Genomic DNA, 5,906 nt, shown 5'->3' with positions numbered 1-5,906 from the left:
TTGTCTTTTTATTTTTTGGCTATGGCGTTGTCAGTTTGTTTTCGATCTATGAGTTTGACTGTCTCTCTGGTATCTTTCGTCCCTCTTTTCCAAAAATGTGGAATAAAAGTATTATAACACCTATACGAAATTGTTCAACTGCAGATCCTAGAGATCCTTTATCGTACAGGGGTGTCACCTTAGCACCTTGTGCATATAAAATTTATTGTGGAGTTTAAATAATAGGTTAACTGGGTGCTTAGATGAAAGGGAGATAATAAATGATGAAAAAAATAGATTAATTAAAGAGATCATATCAGTACATTAACATCTGTTATTGAAACTAGAAAAAAATGTAAATTGTAAACTTTTGTATCTTTCATTGATTTTAAGAAAGCTTACGATTCTATTGATAGAGTATTGTTATTTAATAGTTTAGAAAAACTTGGTTTTAGTACAAAATTTATGTATGCTTTAAGGCTATTTATTCAAATGTTGAATGCTGTGTCAGATTAAATGGTAACATGACTGAATGGTTCAGTGTTAATACAGGTTTGAAACAAGGATGTGTATTGTCAACAGTAATGTTTAATATATTTATAAATGATTTAATTGATATTATTAAGTTGTTGAACATTGGTATTGATATTGATGGTGAAAAGTTATCAATATGACACAGTTTTATTAGCAGAAAATGCTGAAGTTTACAAAAAATATTAGATGTTTTAAATGTATGGTGTAATCATAATAGTTTAAAAGTCAATTCAAGAAAATGAAATGTGATGCATTTTAGAAATCCTTCTGTAGCCAGCTCAGATTTTCAGTTCAGTTTAAACGATGAAAATATTAAATAATTATGTTTCAAATTACCAATACTGGGTTTATTATTAACAGAGTTTTTAGACAACCAATTAATGGCAAAAGCTGTAGCCAGGTCAGCAAGTAGGGCACTAGGCCAACTTATTGTTAAATGTAAAGCACATGGTGGTTTTCAACACAATATCTACACAAAGCTTTTATATACGATGGTTTGGTCGGTCATAAATTATGGCTCATCTATCTGGGGCACCAGAGATTTTTCATGCATCACAGCAGTGCAGAACCGTGCCATGCGATTCTACATGGGCGTGGGGGAATTATACCCCAAACGATGCCATGCCAGGTGATATGGGTTGGAAGCCACCTGGTGTTAAACAATGGACAAATATTTTTAGGCACTAGTCAAGATGTACAAATATGGAAAACAATAGAATAAATTATAAGGTTTTTAAATGGTCAGTGATGAAAGGCAGTTGTAAATTGACAAATTGGTGTTACAAAGTTATGGAAATGTTTAAATCTTTTGATTTTAAAAGATATTGTAAAATAAATGATAATTTTCTTGAAAGTTATAGTATATCTATCAGTTAAAAAGAAGATAAAATGTTTGATAAATATAAAAAAGACTGGTGCACAAGAATGTTATCATAATATAGTACTGGTAGTACATTGAGAACATATACACTTTTTAAACATATTTATAACACTGAACAGTATTTACTACAGAAAATGCCAATACGTCATCGTAGTGCTATTTCAAGATTTAGATGTGGTGTAGCACCATTAAGACATGAAACTGGTCGGTATGAAAGGAAAAATCTTGAAGACAGAGTAGTTTTAATGTTTTAAAGGATGAAAAGCATGTACTTTTAAATTGCCCATTATATGAGGATATTAGTAGATATAGGAAGATGTGGTATGAGTGCCAATGAGACAACTCTCCATCCAAGTTACAATTTATAAAAGTAAACCATTATAGGCATGCTATGTTTATTGATTTATTGTATTATAATGATATGTTTTTAAATTTGTCTGATGAAGAAAAATTTATATATCTTTTTAAAAATATCGATATTTGTAATATTGTTGCCAAAACCTGCAATAACATTTTAGCAAAGAGAAACAGTATTTGATATCATTAATTGCACTTTTAGTATTTCATAGATAAATTGGTATAAATATGTATCTTAATAGTCTCTCATAATTCTTTTAAGAATGGCACATACATAGATTTTACTTGTTTTTATATATGTATCTTGTTTTACATGCATGTTGTATGTTGTGAGACTTTAATAAACTATTGAATCTGAATCTGAATTTATATTTTATTTATACAAACACAACCATTTTACATGTGAAAATAGCATATGCATATATTTTGTATCGTTTTCGGGGAGAAATTTATGTTAAAAGATGTTAAACATATCCAAAAAATGTTTAAGTGTTGTTTATAAAACATAAACTCATGCACATTAAGTGGGACATTTTCCTTTAAATAACGTGTTTGAAATACAGTTTCACACAATATGCTACATGACTTTACATTTTCACAATGCATGCAATAATAGCCTGTTGATGTTAAGCAACCAACAATCAATCAAGTTTTATCGTTTTATTGTGTAGTTATTGTTAGTTCACTTGGCACTTTTGGGCATCGCTTGGGAGACCATTGTGCGTTGTGCGTATAAACCAAATTAACAAGTCGCCATCGTCTTCTATAAAACAAATTATACAGTAATAAACATACTTTACAGAATTTTTTCACAATGTTTGGGTGATCTGAACGTATACAAGCTGTTCCAATAGAGAGAAAACATGGACGCGCAAGAGTAATTCCTTCATTCTGATCAGGCAGTTATCAAAAATATTCACTTCTGAAACAAGAAGTACGAGACAAAATTGTAAAAGTTACGGGGACTAATGAAAACAATTCCATTTGAACCTAAATTCATCAAGTTAATATGTCTTTTTCGATCAAGTGGTACATTTGCCAGGAAAAAATGTCAGGCGCTTAAAAGTCTCGTGTTGGCCTAATGTAGAACGTTATTATTTACTTTTATATCATCTATAAATTTTGTTTTTAGCTTCAACGCCTGATTTAACAGTGATCTTTTATTTTTTATAAAACGAACACCAGGATCGCAAGCTTCTAGACTGATTTTCCAATCCATAATCATTAATCAAGTTTAGTAAATACATATATGATGCAGTTCAAAATTTTCCATGGAAACGAGGCTTACGTTAAGTAGCCAGAAAACAAACTTCGTGAGCCCAGAGGTCCCTATCAGTTGTGCCTGCAACTTTATCAGGGAAACAAAGAGCCCGAAAATATAGCCTAGAAACACCCGAATCTTAGCAATGAATTTAGGATGGAGAACGATGCCCAGATCTAAAGCCCGTGTTATCTCCCATGTATGTATATCCGGGTAAAATGGCGTTCCGGCTAAATGGAAATCAAGAAGGAATATTTCGCTCCTTAAAGTTTTATTTTAGCAGTCCGGCAAGACCGAACAACAAACTCCAAACCAAAATGTAAAGTAACATACAAACAATAACAGTATATATAAGCACAAGCAATTAAAGGATTAAGAAGATTACAATATGCCAAATAGAAATAACAATAGATTAGAAGAGTAATTAATGTCCGACTCTTTGTAAAATTGAGAATGGAAATGGGGAATGTGTCAAAGAGACAACAACCCGACCATAGAGCAGACAACAGCCGAAGGCCACCAATGGGTCTTCAATGCAGCGAGAAACTCCCGCACCCGGAGGCGTCCTTCAGCTGGCCCCTAAACAAATATGTATACTAGTTCAGTGATAATGGACGTCATACTAAACTCCAAATTATACATAAGAAACTAAAATTAAAAATGATACAAGATTAACAAAGGCCAGAGGCTCCTGACTTGGGACAGGCGCAAAAATGCGGCGGGGTTAAACATGTTTTTTGAGATCTCAACCCTCCCCCTATACCTCTAGCCAATGTAGAAAAAACAAACGTACAACAGTACGCACAGTAAAACTCAGTTTAAGAGAAGTCCGAGTCATTTATTTCGTCTGTCATATCTTCATATTTTGTTTCCTTGATGGCTTCAAATATTTCTTATACTCGTTATTGAAGCTGTCGTCTGTACTCATGGTAGATGTTGTATAGAAAAATTGAAAGTCCAATTTCCATGTGAAGTGTAACTCTGTGGCATGCAACTTATAACAATGTTTCGTATTTTAGTTTTGAGAGTAACACACCAGCTACATTGGGACCTCTTATACACCGACAATTATTTCGGTCTATAAAAACATCTCAAATTTTAAGGATTTCCTAAAGTTACTTAATCAATCCAAATATTCTATGGGAAAAACTTAGTTCTGAAGAAGATTTATAAATACCTCAATATGCTCTCAAAAGAACCAATTAATACAAATAAAAAAGATATGTGTCCTATGTAGATATATGAAAATGTATAGATACCAGGATTAAAATGTTGTACGCCAGACGCGCATTTCGTCTACAAAGACTCATCAGTGACGCTTGAATAAAAAAATGTTAAAAAGACCGAATAAAATACAAAGTTGAACAGCATTGAAGACCCAAAATTTCGAAACAAAGGTTTTGCCAAATACATCGAAGGTAATCTATTTATTCCTTGGGAAGAAAATCCTTTGTATTTTGAAAATTTCAAAGTTTATAATAGGACAGTCACTCAAACAAAAAGAAAAAAGAAAAGAGAAACAGCTAGAGGTCAGAATACCTTAACTTATGATGACCATGATTCAACGTCACATGTCCAGCTCTAACTGCCGTGTCCTGAATTCAGATAAGAAAAATTCACAGTCCGCGAGTGAAATTAATATCTATGCATGCATGTGGTTTTCTTGCGCAGCGCAAGAAATAGTAAGTGGAAAGCATACACACTGATACTCTGGATTACAATACGCATTTGCGTCATCACGTATATATTCATTCTAGGCTCAAATCTAATGCTAGTTGAATTCGGATGTCAAACTACCTACCTCAAGTGTTTTGACTCCGGATTCATGGCCATTTAATCCGAAATTTGTGTAAACGCAAACCGATGTTGTATCGTGTGAACAGGGTGTAATATAATGAATCAAGACGGGTGTATGATAGCTGGTAAACACAATGAATACTAGGGGCGGATCCAGCCATTTAAAAAAAAGGGGGGTCCAACCATATGTCCCCATTCAAAAGCATTGATCGTCAAAAAAGGGGGGTTTCAGAGACTTATACAACCATATATACTAAAACGAAATTAAATAATTAACGTAGTAATTAAATGATTATTGTAAAATATTAAATACGTGTTTTGTGAGATGCAAGGATTTAAAATCGTTGTGAAGTATTTTTTTCATTCACTACAGTTTAAATTTAACTTACTTGTGTACGCATCCCTGATAGTTGGTGCTAATATGTTGCATATAATTTTCACAAATGTATTCACTGTTCAGACATGTCGGACATAATATATCATTATACATTATATTCTTTTAATGACACATTTAGTTTCAGTTTCAGCTTTATAATGTTAATGAATATTTTCTTGGTCTGTTAGTGTATTTTAATGAAATTAAATATTTTGACAGAAATATTGTTTTGTTTAATTATAATTATGCTTTCCGACCTAACATACATATTTATACTTGTTTCTGATGATATAGAATGGCCCATAGAAGCTTCCAAAACTCGCCAATATATAAGCGTGAACGTTCACGCAAAAAGTTTGGATTTGTTGGAAATGTTTGTATAGTAGTAGTAGTATAGGAAATTCTCGAGGAGTTCTAACATGAAAGTGAACAATTGACAATATTTTAAGCAAACAACTTTAAAGTGTAGTGAATTAAAACATAAGATAGTATGTCTATATCTTAAATGTTTTATTATACAAAAAAAGGAGATAAATTCAAAAAGAAAGTTATGAATGAAAAGATTGAACTTCTTGATATTAAATTTTCTTTTTGACATATATATGTCAAATTATTTGAAATCATTTGAAAACAATAGCAACGAAAGACAATTGTATTTAACTATATATCGCTTCGTGAAGTTTAAACAAAGAAATAAGTTCAACAAGAAAAGTATCGTGAGA

Source organism: Mytilus californianus, unplaced genomic scaffold (genome assembly GCF_021869535.1).
Source record: "Mytilus californianus isolate M0D057914Y unplaced genomic scaffold, xbMytCali1.0.p SCAF_13, whole genome shotgun sequence".
NCBI classification, from domain to species: Eukaryota; Metazoa; Mollusca; class Bivalvia; order Mytilida; family Mytilidae; genus Mytilus; species Mytilus californianus.
Note: the sequence above shows the minus strand (reverse complement) of the source record.